This window comes from Chenopodium album, chromosome 10, assembly GCF_948465745.1.
Source record: "Chenopodium album chromosome 10, dcCheAlbu1.1, whole genome shotgun sequence".
In the NCBI taxonomy this organism is placed as follows: Eukaryota; Viridiplantae; Streptophyta; class Magnoliopsida; order Caryophyllales; family Amaranthaceae; genus Chenopodium; species Chenopodium album.
In genome coordinates this window covers 11053790-11072424 of record NC_137843.1, presented here as the reverse complement: position 1 = coordinate 11072424, position 18635 = coordinate 11053790, and the positions used below count along the sequence as shown (strand labels likewise).

The 18635-nt window shown below is 34.5% G+C and overlaps 1 long non-coding RNA gene across 1 annotated transcript; it reads right to left on the bottom strand.

Annotated features, from left to right (window-relative positions):
• Window positions 1–3912: 3912 nt before the first annotated feature.
• Window positions 3913–6059, bottom strand: LOC145563529 (uncharacterized). Its single transcript, XR_014094550.1, has 3 exons — window positions 5901–6059; window positions 5240–5302; window positions 3913–4883 (listed from the first exon to the last, which is right to left on the bottom strand). It is a non-coding gene; the product is annotated as an uncharacterized LOC145563529 (long non-coding RNA).
• Window positions 6060–18635: the final 12576 nt, after the last annotated feature.

Here is an 18635-nt window from a genome sequence, read left to right as displayed (position 1 = left end):
TTTTTTACAAAATAGCTATATGTTCTTTACAAAACAACTATATGTTCATTATAATATAACTATATGTGATGTTCTTTATAAAATAGCTAGATGTTCTTCATAAAATAACTGTATGTTCTTTACTGAACAACTAAATGTTTGTTCCGCCGTTTTGAAAAGAAAACGGATGCACGGAGCATTGTGCATCCGCCTCCATGGAAAAAATATATATAAAAAAAAAAAAGCATAGTTATGTAGAAATAATTGAAAAATTATATGGAACTTTTATATCCCTAATTCATGTAGAAGCAATTTCAATGATATAATTTTCATAATCGTGAAACTAGTTTGTGGCCCGGACAATATCCCGAACCATGTGAAATTAAAATCGTAGTTAAGTTTTAAATTATAAATGGATTGGAGCATATGGGTAGATATAATGACAGATATTGTGTCGGTGCACATAATTAATTACTCCATATTACTTTTTTTTTTTATTATTATTATCGAAGTTAACTCTTAAGGATAATGGTATGAACACAAAAATAATATATCTTTATGTGGAGTAGAAGTGATCATGATGGGTTAGGCCTGATTTTAGGCGGACTTTGTAAATAAAAATTCGGAACAAAATTATTTTTATTAAACTTGCCATAGAGAAGAATTTTATTACTTTTTAGTTAAATTTTTTTTTACCCGATCCGAATGTATGGGTTTTAGGTCAACCATTTCTAGGAATGGTCAAAAACCTTTGCCCGGCCCGACTTAGGCCATGTTCTCTTCACCTTAAAAAAATAATATTAAGTAAAAGTAATTTCAATTCAGTAAAAATAAGTTCAGTTCAATAAAATTAATTTCAGTTCAGTAAAAATAATTTCAGTTTAGTAAAAATAAGTTCAGTTCAGTAAAATTTAGTTTTCTTAAAGAAGAATTATAACAGAAAATCAGTAAAAATAATTTTAGTTCAGCAAAAATAATTTCATTTCAGTAAAATTAATTTAAGTTCAGTAAAAATAATTTAAGTTCAGCAAATATAATTTTGTTTCAGTAAAAATAATTCCAGTTCAGCAAAAATAAGGTGAAGAGAACGGGGCCTTAGTGGACTATTTTTTATCATTCGTTTGGAAATCATCATCCTGACATTACTGAGGTGTATTAAATAAATTGTAAATAAGGAATAGTTCGTTCATTAAACATAAAGCATCAAATTTTGATGAATAAATCTTATGCAATAATACTCATGGAAAATATATCACGGAAAACGAGAGACGACAGTCGAATACACACAGAGGATACAATAACGAGGAATGACAATCAAGTATCTTATTTTATTAATATGTAATTATAAAAATTTTAATTATGATATTGAATATATTTAGCGATAAAAAATCACACATATATAAAATGATAAAGCTAAAGTATTTCATAACTTATTTTTTCTAATTTGATCCTAAGGTGAACTAAACCTGACCTTAGTTATTGAAATGCTTGATTTTTGCACCTACACCACCCTTCAATCCTATCATATAATAGGAACTAGGAACTAATCTAGACCGTCATATCTAACACAAAAGGCGCGTGATCTAACGGCCCAGATTCATCTCGCAACTTTCTCACTCCAAATTCTCTCCTCTGGTCAATCTCTCTCCTCCATTGAAGCAAGTGCACTAAATAATTCTCCATTGATGCGGCTTCCAAGCTTTCCGTACTCCATCGACGCAGGTTCCGAGCTTTCTCTACTCCATTGAAGCAACTTCTGAGGTAAGAAGTTTTATTTATGTCTGTTTTGTAATCATTGAATTTCAATTTCATTATTTAGGGTTTATCGTTAATTCTTAAATCGAACTCTTTGAATTTCTTCATACGTTCAATTTTGATATCAAATTTACATTTAGTATTACTAGTTCTTCAATTAGAGAATGATTTTAGAGATTGATTTTGTTGCTAGATTTTACCTAATCAACTAGATGTGATTACACTGGCATCCAAATTTATGTGAATTTTGGTGAGTTTTCGAACAAATTTATGTGAATTAAGTGAACTCTTGTTATAAATTTATATTGATTGAATATATATGAATTTTTGGATGTTTTAGCTTACATTTTTAACTTTTTGTAGCTTTGATTTTAAACACTTGTTAGTTATTCTGCACTGAAGCTGAACCTATAGCTTAAATTACTTGTTACATATCGTCTTAAAATTAAACTATTAATGTTTCCTATTTTATTTTTATCAATTTTAAAAGTTGATAGAAACCAAGTTAAAGTAGACCAATTACATTTTAAAGTGAATAAAAAAAACTAACCTGTAATTTGTATAGTATATGAGCAATCACAGAAATGAATTTGGAATATTGACTTTTTCTTGTTCGTATTACAGTATTACTATGAATGAAAGCAAGTAAATCCTACATAACTAGGTTGGAGGAAGTCCTAAGGTAGGTACAAAATACTTAAAAGTAAATCGAAATATTCCAATAGTAATTTGCCACTCTAAATAGATGATGCATCAGATTTTTATAACTGTAATTTAAGTGAACCTTAATCTGCAGAGAATAGAATACCATTGTACACAGGTACTCTGTAATTTTCAGCCTTTAAAGTAAACTAGATTTCTCTTAAAAGTAAACTAGATATCTTGAAAAGTAGGCTAAATCGCTCTTAAAGTAGATTAACCCTTTAGTTTACAGTTTTACACCTAAGCTGGTATGCTTCTTGTTCGATTGTTGCCTGACAAGTCTAACTACTGCAACATAATTCGAGTCGTTCATAGGACTTCTGGTAATTTCCCTTGTATTCCGCATCTGGCTAACAAAAGCTAGGAACTCTGCCTCCTGACTTGCATTCCCCTTGTATCAGAGGGAGTGCAAAATTAGAGGTGTGAAAGCTAGTGTGGGAATTGAAGGTCCCGTAAAACTATTATATTATGTTGATTTTACATAATTGTTTGCTGCTTTTTTTGTGCAATTTAGACTGGATTTTGTTGCAATACGTTTGGAATTTTTTGATATTTTGTGTATCGCATGTTTTATGCTCCTATAGCTGCTACAGATTGCCTGAAACCTCCTAAACTTAGGGTGTACAAGTTGAATACCAATGCAGCCTGCTTTGAGGATATTTTAGTTGGTCTAGGCCTCTAGGGGGTGTTATTCGTGACACTACAGGTTATGTTCTGCTGGCTACTTGTTGCAGGGCAGATTTGCAATTAATAAAAGGATCAATTCTAATAGCTTCTCTACACTCGAAAACTACCTCTAGGAGCCTGCCAAGGGCTATCAAGACAACACTTTTATTGCTTTGATAAGTGGCTAGTTGGCTACAGTAGAATCAATTGCTGCGGCCTGATCATACAACACCAAAACTTTCTCATATTTATCCTGCTTATACTTGTCATTTCCTAAGGATTTTCCTCAGGATCCAATTCACTCAGTCAACTCTGAAGGCGTATATGATCACCTAACGACTGTGTCATTCCTGAATTATGTTACCTGAAGAAGAGGAAGAAGACGTGGAAATTATTGCAACATCAGAAAGTCTTCTACTTGATTATGATTATGTGAATCGGACACCTTAGACTTGCCACATTAGACTTTAAAGTTAGAGTAACTGATTTTTCTGTCACAACTTTTTCAGGTTTGCATTTAGCTGCTGTTGTAGCCTCAACTGGCTTGCCCTGATCTCTTTTCTCAGTCACATTTACTGTTCGTATAGCAAAGACTACGGCGTTGAAATAAGCTGCCTATGAAGTCGCAGCCACTGTTAGAAGACTCAACCATGTAAGTACTGATGGTTTTTCGGATGTAGTGGTTCTTGACATTTCAAGTCTTAATAAAATTTGCTTGTTTACTTTGTAAAAAAAAAATAAACAAACCTATTAGCTCAAGTGGTAGAGCACTATGCGGATGCATAGAGGTGTAGGTTCGATTCCTACATAGGTTACCTCTAAAAGTAAATACAAAGCATTTAAAGTTATAAAAACACCTCAAAAGTAAATCAAAATAAGTAAAAAGTAAAACAAATTAGCTCTAAGTTATAAGAAAAAAGCATATGGAGCTTATAGTAAAGGTTTTCAAATATAAAATAAATAAAACAATACCAAAAGTGAATTATAAAGAAAATCAAAAAATTTCAATTGTATATGTATAACGAAATAATTGAAAGTGAGAAATGAGCATAAAAACCAAGTCATATATCCTTTTATATCTCTCTAAAAATGAATAGTAATAAACCACGAGAAAAACATATGAGTTGAGGTTGAAGTAAAGGTTTTCAAACTAAAAGTAAATAAATAAGTGTAAAAAGTAAACAATTTTATTTTTTTAATTGGTAGAAAACGAATAAAACATCTATAGATTAATTTCAACTAATTAATAAATAAACCTACATGGGAATCGAACCCACATCCTTTGCTCGTTTGCACAATGCTCTACCAATTGAGCTAGTGGGTTAGTGTTATCAATCACTGTTACTCAAAAGTAAACCAAACGATCTCAAAGTAAATCTATGCCCACATTAGTTAATAATTCAGCCCACATTAGTTAAACCAATACTATGCCTTCCATCTCACTTTTATCATGCTGCTGTTGTGGGCTACTCATGGAGCAAGCCATGGCAGGGCAGCAGCTGTAGGCCATGTTAGAGCAGCAGTTCCAGCAGCAACCTTAGCAGGTGCTTCAGTAACCTTGGCAGGGCCTACAGGGTAACGACAACACCTTGGTAAGGCCTGTACAGCAGCATCATCCTTGCATTGGCAGAGCAGCAGCTGCAAGCTTGGCAGGGCCTCGAGGGCAGCAGCTGCAAGCTTGGCAGGGCCTCGAGGGCAGCAGCTGCAAGCTTGGCACGGCCTCCAGGGCATCAGCAGCTTTGGCAGGGCCTCTAGGGCAGCAGTTGCAGCCTTGGCAGGGTCTGCATGGCAGGGCAACAATAGTAAACTCGATCATTTTACTACCCTAATCTGAAATGCCTAATAGTTGCACGAACACACACACACAAGTGCACACATACACATACATTGAGCTAGTAAGATGATTTTATACAACTAGCAGCAATACAGCATGAGTGCATGACATATTGCAGAACTAAAAGGTATAATCAATCCGATACATCAATAAATTTCAACCAAAGTTAACATCAATAGTGATGAATATATATAGAGTAATCTAACCACAAAAATCAACCAAGAAACTAAAAAAACAAACTTGTAACTCCGGGGGCAACGACCCATGGAGTAGATAAATCACAACATCCATTATAAAACTAACCTTCCTCTAAGCTCCTAACTTGATCCTCCAACTTTTGCACCAACTTCTCTATATCCTCCTGACCTGTCATAAAGATCAATATATATTAAACACTCGAAGTATAAAAATTACTCAAAAGTAAAACATAAATCTATAAGCAATTAAATGGCACATTATCTAAGGTATTTGATAATATTATTAAACATGATAAGAGAAAAATATGCCTCAGAACAACTATTTTATCTAAGGTATATGATAATATTATTAAACATTCAAATTAAATAAAAAAATCTCAAAAGTAAATAAAAAATTCTCAAAAGTAACTTAGAACCAGGATGAATTTGAAATCTTAATAAAGAGAATTATGTACATAGTAAAATCAAAATACAATAATTCTAATCAAAGAAAATCAGAAATAAATTGAAATAAAGTACGTTTTCTAAACTGTACAACAAATTGTGAGAATATACAACCAAATAACAAATTCACAATCAAAATCAAATCTAGACAACAATTCCTGACAACACTCAACAAAATCGCTACAAAATTACAATCAAAATAAGCAAAATCGCACACTTATCAAGCTAAATATATCGAAAACCCTAATTTCGAACTTGAAGTAATGAAAACTCGAAAACACAAGCCCTAATTAAACAAAAAGAACAAAGAAAAAAAAACTTACTTGATCAGAATTAACAAGGCATTGAAGATCCGTGAACAAATTGAATGAATTTGATATACGTATGCGAAGAGATTTCGCAAGAAAAAAATTCGCATGAGAGAAATTTCTAAGGAAGAGAGAGAAAGTGTGAAGAAGAGAGAGAAAGAGAAAAAAGAAACAGCCAAAATTCTAGGTAGTCATTCAACATGCCGAAATGACTATTTCACCCTTAATGAAGCGGGTAAGATTACGACCGTCTGATGATGAGCGAAAAACGGTTGTGATGAGTTCCTAGTTCTCATTATTGAGCTTGGTTCTCACATGATCTCAATTATATATATATATATTTATATATATATATATATATTAAAAAAATTTAAGTTAATGCAAAATTAAAGATATTAATGGTTAAAGTACTTGAAGATTATGCTTCTTAAAAATTTCGTAAAATGAAGTATATTCAATATTATAGAATTGAGGGAATATAAATATATATAGAAAAAAAAACATGATAATGAAAACAAATGACATTAAACAAATACGAAAATTAAAAAAATCTAACAATAAAACAGAAACAAAAGAAATTTAGATACAACGTATAAAATATAATTTCGTCATTCTATTTTAGTTGAAACATTTTCTTCATTATATCGCGTTTGTCAATGCACAACTTTGACAATTAATATCACTAATTAGCTATAATTAAAAATTATAAAAAGTTTATATTAATAAAATATAATTCCTTTAATCAAATTATATGACACATTTGCCACTGCAAAATTTAATCGAAAATATTTAGAATTATACTATTGTAAAAAAAAAAAATATTAGTAATTGAATTTTAATTAAGTACCGATTGAAACAAATTTAACATGATCGACATGATCACTATGTGTAGACACCCAAAAGTGTCTCCCCAAAACCAAACCCAGTGATGAGTACCTTTCACGTCGAATCATAATCAAATGAAGTGAAAGTGTGGAAAGTCTAGTGTTGCGGTTAGTTTTTTATTCCTTTTCTCTCTCTCTGTTTTCGAAAACCTATTTTATGAAAAAAGCCAATCCTGTTTAGTTTGGTCCATGGAAAGGGTCCAATAATAGTATAGTTGGATTGGGCTCGAGAAGAGTTTTCCAACGATATATTATAAGCCCAATTCCGATGAATAATGAGGAAGTTATGGCCAAAATACTAAACTGGGCCCGGTTTGACCTTTATATGCGGCCCAATGATCTAGAGGAGGGCCCATTATAATTTATCATTCCTAATGCAATTAGGATTGATTACAGTCTTCTAGAATTTTCTAGGAGGTTCTTTTTGAATCCTAATGTGATTAGCATTGACAAATGAGTTTTATGAGTTTTATTTAGGATAAAAGAAGTGTTTTTAATGAAATCACAGTTTTACCCCTCGTACACTTAATTTTATCAAAATATGAAAACGTGTGGAAAAACTGTTTGCAGCGCCGCACCACAGGCTGTCGCCTGGCGACAGGGGCTATTGCGCAACAGCGTCGTGTTTTATTCCTTTCCGAACTCTGATTCCTTTTTTATCATATCCGGACTGTTTTCATTATAAATAGTGTCTTTAAACCTCCCTTTTTCAATCAACATCTCTCATCAAGAATTTCTTGATACTCTCTCTCTCTCTTTCTAAACCAACTTTTCACAAACAAAATTCCGCATTCACAAGATCTAGACACACCTAGCCAAGTTCGAAGTTGCCTTCGCCCTAGACGTGACAGGTTATAATTTCTGAGGTTTGGTCCCAAATCTCTATTTCAATTATTTAATTTAATTGTTTTATATTTTCCTTGAAGTTACTAACGCGTGTATTTTGTTATTAGAAAGAGGTACGAGGCATCCAAGTAAGTACTTTAATTGTTTAATTGATCTTTTGATATAGAAATCATGCTTAGGATGTTATTATTGCTTTCTAGTATCATGTTTAGGGTGCTTCCTATGCTTTCTAATATTATATCAATAGCATGTTAGTATCATGTTAGGGCTAAAACTTTGATTTTTATTACTTAGTGACATGCTAGGATTTGTTATTAATCTTGTTAGTATCATGCTTAGGATCTTGCTAATATTATTATGCTTTAGCATTGATATGATTATGGTTATGATTATGATTATTATTATGATAATTATTATCATGTTGCTTGATGCTTATTTATTTGTTGTTGCTTGATCACGCCTTTTATGCCTGTTTAAAGGGAATTGGTGCTTGTAATCACGCTTAATAAGATAATTAATAATCTTGTTTAGGGCTAATATGATTATAATTCAAGTGATCGCCAATAATAGTTTTGTTTGTGCATTAAATTCAACCAACATAGATAAACAGGTTTAGGGTTAACCTATTGATTGCATGTTAGTCAGAAAGCGCACATGAATACGAGTAGAATAAAGTAGAGGCCTATTTAGGGCAGGTTCTTTCTCTTTTAGATTGGATTTGTACCTTCATCCCCGAACACCAGTCATGGTTCCAGACCTATTGGAGTTGACGATCTCATGGATCGTTAAGGGGTGTAACCTTCACCCCGTGAACGGTTTACAAGTTCCTAAAACTTGTTGGCGAACTCTAGCTTCCTTCCCTTTGGACGCCACCATACTTAAGTGTATGATTACAGTGGGGTTCAAGTGTGGGATGGCTTGAAATATTCCCTACAGTTTTTGGCAACTCCGCTGGGGAGGATTTCTATTTTAATTCCTGAAATTTATTTTGGCAATGATTTAGAATGAGTGGATGAGACTCGAAAAGTTCTAAGTATTTCATGTGCGTAATTTTGATTAACATTATTGTCATATGCATAAAAAAAGGTTCTCATTGGAAAGACCATTCGTAATGAGTCAAAAACCTAGGATTTTTTACACGTAGGAAATTTGAGGAATATCTTTCACAATTAGAACCGAAATAATGCTGCGAAAAACTGGAAAATTTTACGAACACAGAAAGTTGCTGAGGCATATAGGAATTGGCGTCTAGAAAACAGAGTCTGTCGCCGAGCGACAATTCTGTCGCCGAGCGACAATTCTGTCGCCGAGCGACAATTCTGTCGCCAGGCGACAGGGCTATATCGCGGCGACAGCCTCTGTTGGCTGGCGCTGCGTTCTTCCAATACCGAGCCAGAAATATGAGTTCTAATTTCGACCAGTTCTAGCACTGTTGGCTCGATTCTACTTCCTGATTGAGTTTTTCTCACTTTTCTGAAACCCATATGTGTTCTACATATGGACATAACCCTCTGGGAATTCATGCTCCATCTACCCGATTGAACGCTCTGAGCAACAAAGGGTACATCCGAGAATGTTGAATTCACCAAACCATGGAAGCGAGTTTAACTCGCGGGGTCCCATCTACACGCGCCAACCCTTCCAAAGGTAAGGCTTCCGCGCGGTGCATCCGGACTCATAACCATGGACCCTCTTTGACTAACCCATATCCTGAACTTTAGAGAACTAGAGCCATGGTTAGGTTGCAAACTCATTGCATCATGTTGTGACTACTTGTGCATTATTTGCTTGTGCATACTTACGTGTGATTAAACTAACCGTTTGGTTTGACTTGTAATTATGAATATGCTTAAATAAACTAACCAAGGACTAAAAGAATTTTCTTAATTAATTAGTTAATTAATTTGGCTAATAAATATGGCTAAAATCGAGTCATAGTTCCTTTGAGTCAACCCGGATTTTTATTCCCGTATATTGCACAAACGTCAACTTGTTTTGGTCATAGCCGGAGTTCTAGGAAGAACTACGAGTTGTACAAACTATGGATCTGTAGCCCCGAGTTTTATATTTAATTTGGAGTTAGTTTCATTCCAATCAGAGTCACAGATCAAAAGTTATGACTAAAATACCACAACCTGTCCAGTTTAATGCATATATGTGAGGTCTTAACTTAGTCTTTGCTTGAGTCTAGTCACATCATCTAGCCACATGGTCATGACACAAGTCTTAACATGTCACCTACACTCACTAGTCTTAGCACACACTTTGTGAATATGTCACCATGACCATGTCTTAGGTTCATGCATGAGTCGTTTTCCGTCATTTGAGTGGGGGGGTCCAATCTATTCCCATTATCTTCCACATTCTCTTCCATGTTGAATAAAGATTGAGTCAAAATAAATAATAAAAAAAACTTATCCCTAATTTCCCTTTCCACAGTACTTGGTCAAGGAGAGAAGGGCGATTAATGAAGGACAACACCTTCGTTCAAGTTCAACTTTTTGATAAACCAGTCGGTCGAAAAAGAAAAGCTAAGAAGATAATGGCAAGTCAAGAAGAAGTCAATGAACTTAAGAAGCAAATGACTAATGTGATTGAGGTGTTGAAGGCTTTAACCCTTCAAATCAATGACCCTGTGAAACAACAACAAATGGAGCTCATGCAAGAAAGCTTGAGCAAAATACCCAATGACTATAGATTCCAGGGCATTAGCTCACAAGGGGTCTCAGTGGACAAAGAGCTTCTTCCGCAGAAGTTCAATGCCAATGACATCCCTAAGTTCCAGCCAAGGACAATCCTTACTTTCACTTAAGGGCCTTTGAAACTATAATGAACATTAAGGGGATTGATAAGAATATTTTTCACTCTTTATTCTCAATGTCTTTAGAAACCGTTTGTCAACATTGGTTCTTTTCTCTTGATAAAGAGAAAACCTCTACTTGGGATGGAATAAAAAATGCTTTCATTGACAGATATACACTACTAGAATACGGCCAAATTGCGACCGTCTCTGACGGTCGCAGATTATAGTAAAAACAGTCGCAATTAATAATTGCGACCGTCAACGGTCGTAAGGTGGTGGTCGTTATTCACGTGGTCGCAGAAAATCATTATTACGACCGTTTGACGGTCGCAGATTTTTTGCAACCGTTTGTATTATTTTGAACGACTGTTTAGAAAACGGTCGCAAAAATTGAAAATTGCGACTGGTTAAATCAGCGGTCGCAATTTTTGGAATTAGCGACCGCCATAAGCCGTCGCTAAAATTTTTAAAAAAAACAAAAAAAAAAGAAAAATCGCACTACTGTACTTCACATCTAGCCTCACCAACCACCGAAACCACCTTTACCCACCACCACTGCCAACCCAAACCACCTTTACCCACCACTTCTGCCCACCCTAACCACGTAAACCCATCGCCGCTCACCCGAAACCACCTAACCCACCACCACCGCCAACCTAAACCACCTTTACCCATAACTTCCCACCCAAACCCTCTTTACCCACCACCACTGGCCACCCTAAAACACCACTAGCCACCGCTCAGCCTTAACCACCTTTACCCACCACCACCACCACCCATATTCAACCCAAAAATTGTATAAATTTATCAAAAAAAATTAAACCCAAAAAATTAAACCCAAAAAAAAAAATACCCACAAAATTTCGAACAAAATTACACAAATCAAACCAAAAATTGAACAAAAATTAAATCAAAATTCGAACAAAATATAACCCACAAAAACTAATTAAAATTTGAACAAAAATCAAACAAAATCAAACCCACAAAAACTAACAAAAATCGAACAAAATCAAACCCACAAACTTAACAAAAAAAAAATTAAACCCGGCAAAATTGAAACCCACAACGAACAAAAATCACAAAAAATTTCGAACAAAATTCGAACCAATATTCGAAAAACAAATCAACAAAATTAAAAAAAACTTCGAACCAAAATTCAAACAGAAATTCGAACAAAAACTAAAATGAAATAACAAAAATCGAAAATAAAACAAATTTTTTAAAAAAAAAAATCAGAAAATCAACATACCTTTCCTAATATTTCTTCCTCATGGGGTTTATATGGTCAAATTCGACCATGAAAACTCCAGATCTGAAGTTTTCATGGTCGAATTTGACCATGAAAACCGAAATTCTTGAAAAGGATGGTGGCGGCGCGGCTCGTTCATTCATTGCTTGCTTGTGACGGTGGGGCTTGACGTGATGGCTTAATGAAGAAAGGAGATGAAGAGAAAGAAAGAGGAGATGAGAAAGAAAGAAAGAGGAGAAGAGAAAGAGGAGATGAAGAGAAAAGAGGTCGTGAGAAGGGAGAAGGAAGGAGGGCGTGAGAAGTGAGAAGGGAGAAGGAAGGAGAAGATGAGAAAATGAGGAGAGAGAAAATAATGAGAAGAAACGGCTGCTCCAACAAAAATAGGGTTAGGGTGGGTTGCGCAGCACTTTTATACTCCATTTTATTAAAAAAAATCATTACTTTATTACGACCGCTCTTAGCGGTCGCAAATGGTCGCAAATTGCGACCGTTTCTATAACGGTTGTAATGGTCGCAATTTGCGACCGGTTGTGGCGGTCGCAAATGGTCGAAATTGCGACCGTTTCTATAACGGTTGTAAATGTCGCAATTTGCGACCGTTTTTTACGGTCGCAATAGAATTGTTTTAATTTAGAATTATTTTTAACATGTATATTATTTTTAAGACATTTTTAAATACTTTTGCGACCGTTAAATAGCCTAAAACCGGTCGCAAATCTGCGACCGCCTTGAAAACAGTCGCAAATATTATATTTTGTGACCGTTTAAATGACGGTCGTAAAAAAACGGTCGTAATTTGACCGAATTTTAGTAGTGATAAGTGTAATATTCAAGTCGAAACCGACTATAGACAACTTGAGATGCAAAGACAAAAAGAGAATGAAGGCTTTACTTTTTTCTTTAATAAGTGGAGGGAAACTTTCGCTAAGATGATTGCGGTGCCCACCGAAAAAGAATTTGTAAAGATGTTTATCAAGAATCTCCAAGAGAAGTATTCGAAGCATTTAAAATATTAACATAATTTGAATACTTTCAAGGCCGTCTATGACATCGGTATCGAAATCGAAGATAACCTCGCAAAGCAAAAAGCTACTAACAATAGTAACCACAGTGGCTGGAAAGGAAAGAAGAACGATAATCCTTCTTCTTCCGAAAACGCCCACTCTAGTAACAACGTTAGTACCTTTGACCTCAGTGAAGTCTTAGCCATGGATAACCAAGGATCTAAGAAACAACTAAGGAAAGACTTCACTCTCATTGGGATGAACTACGATACTGCCTTCGATCGACTCCATACTAAGGGACTCATTACTCCCATTGGACCTATTCAAGATCCCGCACCTGAGAAAAGATTGCCTAGTTGGAATCCAGATGCACATTGCAAATACCATCAAGGCAAGGGTCATACCACTGAGAGCTGTTGGAAGCTAAAAGAGGCTATCCAACATTTGATTGATAAAAACAAGCTTCCCATACCTCCAGCTAGCAAGAAGAGCGAGTGGTGACACAAGGCGAGCTTCAACACAAGATTTCATGACCTCTTTTTCTGTTTCTTTTTCATTCTTCCCTTCCCCAATAATTCTAGCATAGACACTTTCTATTTTCCTTAGATTTACTTTGTAAGACTTTTCTTTTTTCCTTTTAATAAAATGAGCATTTATTCTTTTGCATATGATCATTGCATTAAAAAAAAAAAAAATCCATGTCAAACTAAGCACTAGGTATACCAATGATTTGAGGCACCTCTTGTAGCCATATCACATCATCTTTTACCCTTCAAATATGCAATCCTTTCTTGATAAACCACTTTGAGCCTCATCAAACGATTGACCTTTCTTTCTTCAATCCACATCTACCTAACCTTGGGATGGGATGGTGTGTAACTTATGCAATTTTCAAAGAACAAAAGCTTGAGTGATTCAAAAGATTAAAATAGAAAAATAAAAGTAATAAAAGTGTACAAAAGGGCAAGTGTTCCAATGTCATTGACATGAACATGTCTTTGATATGAACACATCTCAGATTGCGTCTCTTATCGAGTGCTCGGTACCGTGCCTGAGAAACATGAATGCCAAGTGAGTGATAGACCGCATGATCGGGATTGCCCACACTTATCAAAAAGGGTTCAAAATAAAAAATGCAAAAGCAAAAAAAAAAAAAAGGAGAGAGCAAAAATATAAAAGTGAATTCAAAAATGAGAAAACTCAAGCATAAAAATACAAGGATCCAAATGCAAGGTTGCACACCTTGGGGGCTTATCTAGGGTCTTGAGCCTTTATCCCTTTCTTCTATAACCTTTAGCCTAACCACATTACAACCCTCAAAAGACCTCTTTGAGGTATACATATACTTGTGCGAGGTTCGGCTAGAGCTACGTTTGGCCTGATTCCTAACGGATACGTAAGCAACCTCACATTGGGGTGCGGCCGTAGTAAAAATGCATTCATATTTACATTCATAATTGATCATATCAAGGAATTTCCAATGCTCATCCTTTTCCATTTAGAGCTAGACTTGGGGGCTTGATCCTTACATTATTAGCCTACCCAGTCTAAGAGTCACCACCATTTGACTCTTTTCAATATATTTTCCCACACACTTAGCCCTTGCGGCCTAACTTTAGTGTCACTATCACACACATCACAGATACATGACCAAATATACTTCCCTTAGGAACCCTTTGTCATGAAATCTTAACACAACGTTGAAGCATGCCCTGTCATATCAACATCACTCATTATCATAATCATCATTATATCGCGAAGTATGAAGTGCTTAGCCTCCGTGCCTAAGTTACCTAAATACTTTCATTATCGAGTCAAGTAGGATAGTCTAAGATGTTACAATCCTTGTACTATGAGATACAACGTGGACGCATACACTTGACTAAGCTCATTCAACATGCACCATCAAACACTTGCTTCTTCCTTTTTTGTGTCTTTCTTTTTCAAGAGAAAGTCGGTACCCTCCACAAAAAATGACGGAAACTTTTTGCTTTTTTGCATTTTTCGAGTCGCACAATCACATAAGAGTCACACACGTGTCAAAACACATTGAGTCAACCTCAAGTCAGTCAATCACCTTAGGTCTGAAGGAGTTATGTCTTCGATAAGTGCAATTACTGGATATATCAAGGATCACTATTATGGAGATAATAAGTTCGTTCTTTTGGGGCGTCATCCTCTATTGCTAGACTATGAGAGATGATCTTTGGACTAGTCAAATAGTCCAAAGCCCTTTAGAATGGATTCTATATTGGTCACACAACAAGGGTATTGGGTTAAGCAAGTAAGAGGCCCATTAATGGGCCTCATGAGCAATTAACTAATCATGAATTGGATTGGGCTAGCATAGTTAGATTGGAACTAGGTTTTGGGCTTTTGACATGGGCTCTTATTTAGAGATGAGATCTATAAATAAGATCCATGCCTAGGGTTTGCAGTAAGCAGTCATAATTCACACACAGTGAATTTTGACATCAAGGCAACCAATCCCAAAACCCTAATTCTCTCTCTAAATCACGGCTCTCCCTCTCCCCTCACGTATGTACGGCCACCCCATAGGTGGTGGTTCGTGGTGGTTATCGTGGTGGTTATTGGTTAGTTTGTCGCTCTTCTCCGTAGAAGGTCAATTGAAGGTTTCAATTGCAACTAACTAGCATTAGTAGAGGTCTTAACTTGTGCCCGTGGACCAAGTAGAGGAATCACGCTTGGGGTTCTTTATCTCCCTTTGTTCTTGCTCGATCACACGTGGAATCACGCTTCAAAGGTACAATTATTTGTTCTTTATGTGTTATGCATTAGATCCTTGGATTAGGTACTGTATGAATATGATTCATGTTTATTTCCGCTGCGTAGTACCTATAAACTCCTACAGTGGTATCAGTTAGCCTATTGCATTTACGCATATTGCCAATAATTCTTTGATAATCCACAATTTTAATTCAATTAGGAGGGAGAATAATTTAATTAGGGGTCAATTATTATATTAAATGTGATTTAACTCTTGGAATTGATTAAATGTGATTTAATTATGCTCAAATAGCCATGAAGAGGACCGAATTAAGCCCTAATATGTTCGAAAATTTCGAGCCCTAGAACCCTTATTTCGAATATTTTCGAAAATCCTAGCCCTAAAATATGATTTTTGTGCTCGATTTTGATTTAATTCGATTTGTTTTATGTTTCATAATTTTAATTGGGTTGATTTATGCATAAAAATGTTTTATGTATGATCATAGATTTAATTTTAAATGTTAGAATTAAATTGAAATTAATTTTATGATGAACCCTAATTTTTAAAATTGAATGTGATTTAATTTTAATCTTATGGACTAATTTAATTTAATTATGATAAATGTTGTTTTAATTAAATTAAAAAACACAAAAAAAAATTATTTAAGGTCGGCAACCGCGGCTGGGTGGCGCAGCCACGGTGGCTGCCGACCAGGCGGTGGTCCAAGAGGGAGGGGAAGGGAGGGCGGCGGTCTTGGTGGCTGGGGCAGCAGCTGTGCAAGCGTTGCACGCTGCTGCCGTGGCTGCCTCTGCTGCTGGTTGCTGCTGCCTTGCGGCAGTGGCTGCTGTGAAGCGGCCAGCCACCGTGGCTAACTCCGGCTAGCCAACCACGGTGGCCAGCAACCGTGCAGTCACGGTTTTTCAAAAAAAAAAAAAAACAGTTTTTGAAAATTTATTTCAAGATAATTATGAATTATTTTGGGATAAAATCAGTTTTATTTTGGATAAGTTAAAATATTTTGAAAATATGATCTTTTATTTTAAAAGATAAAATTGGTTTTATTTGGATAAAATCTTTTATTTTAGGATAAAATCAAATATTCAAAAGTTTTTATATTTGATATTATCTATATTTAAGTTGTTAAATTGGTAATTATCCTAAATTAAAGTGGTTAATTTTGGATAATATTTGTTAGGATATTCTGAGCATATTCCAAAAGGATAATAATTGATTTAAATAATGTGATTATCCCATTATTATTTTTGGATATAATTGATTTAAAATATTGTGATTGGCTAGTAATTAGGATAGAATTTTCTAACTTTGTTAGGATATCTTTGAGGATAAATATGATTTATCTTTTAAGATTAAAATAAGATTTGATTCTATCTCATGACTAATTTAGAATATATGATATTTTATTGATGATCATGAATAATATATGATATTATCTAATTACATTAATTAAAATATGAGATATTTAGGTGCCATGTTTCCTTAATTGTGAACATTCGATGTTGTAGTTTAGGAAAGCATGATGAGTGATTTATTATGTGGCAATTTTATAATATATGATGTTGTTTATTGCTATATAATGACTAGTATGGCCCAGTAGATTGCTAAATACGATCTGCGCATCGTGATGTATTTTTGTAATCTTAGTACGGTCTACGAACCGATAAAGTATTTTGTAATTTTATTTTATTTTATTTAAGTCGTAGATAGAATATAGTAGAATTACAGGTTGCAGTTAATCCAAGAAGCCCATGAAGTGAAGGCCCAAAGGAGCAAGGTGGATGAGATCCATGAAGATTCAAGTGGGAGCATTTACTTTATTAGTTTTCTTAGGATTAGGGGCCATGCTATGTCTTATTTGTGCATTCAGTATTTTATGCATGTTAGATTTTATTGATGTTTTGTGATGATGCGCTAGAGTTCACTATTTAATCACAGCATAATAAATCTAGATCCCAGTAATATTGATGCAGCTTTTCCAATTAAAAACCCGACGAAAACCTTGATCGTTTTGTGATGGGTCGGCCTCAGCAGAGCGTCATAATATATCTTGGGGAAGTGGGGGTAGATCACGTTCTACACTTTTAATTGGTTATATTCAACAAGGTTACCTAAACCGTTTAGAACCTTGAAGCTAAGAGTAATAATTAAACATGCGATGGTTAATTATTCAACCAAGAATTACAAGAGTTGTAATCAGTAAAGAGTTTACTCACCTTGAAAATGTAATGGTTGATTGCAGAGCCTCACTCTGGTTAATTATTGCACAAATAAAGGATCTTGGAATCACTTAATTCAAGATGGGATCACTTTAATTGAATAGAGTGTTTTAAAGTTACCAATTTAATTCGCTTATGGTACTTTAAATTTTAATAAACATAATTGAATTTTGCGTTTACTTGTAAGTAACATATCGTTCTAATTTTATTTTTATATATATAATCTCCTCGATTGAAAATAAAGTTGAGAAACGTTCTCAAAAAGTTTAAAAGATAATCCATAAACCTATATTCCAATTTTGCTAAGATTGTTTTAAAAGGCAAGTTTTAGAAATTCATGTCACATGTCTAAGGTTGGTTTTATTCAAAATGTTTGAGTAAAATACCAACACATCTTCATTTTGAAAAATGTTTCAAGGGATATAATGAGATGAGAGGTACAAACCCTCCAAAAGACAAGTGTAAAAGTCCAATAAAATCTCTTATCTTCAATATGATTGAATATAAGAAAGTGATTGGAAATCTCTATGATCAAAAGTTGATCAAATAACAGTATTCTTCATCTACTTTATATAGAGTTTAATACTTGATTAAACTCAAATATAAATAATGATATAATAGACTTAGCAGAATCATGAAAAGTGCTTAAAGTAGTTGAGCAAGGTATCATTTTGAACCTAAGAGAAATGTTCTAAGTGGCTCAAATGGAAAGGTTTAGGAATATATGAGGATTGCATTAAGATGTTATAGGCCTAGAAATGCAAACAAGTTGCTACTTCTCAAACCTAAAACTACTTACATGCTAAAAGTTGTTATGAACAACAAATGTTTCAAATTAAATGGACCAATTCCAATTGATTAGAAATTAACTCATATAGTTGGAAGGTAAAAGAATGGAAATGTTCCAATTTAAGAAGTATACTATAGAAATTGATTTAGCATATTGCTACTTCTTGGACATATGATGTCTTGTTTAGATCACTCATTGCACAATTTGGT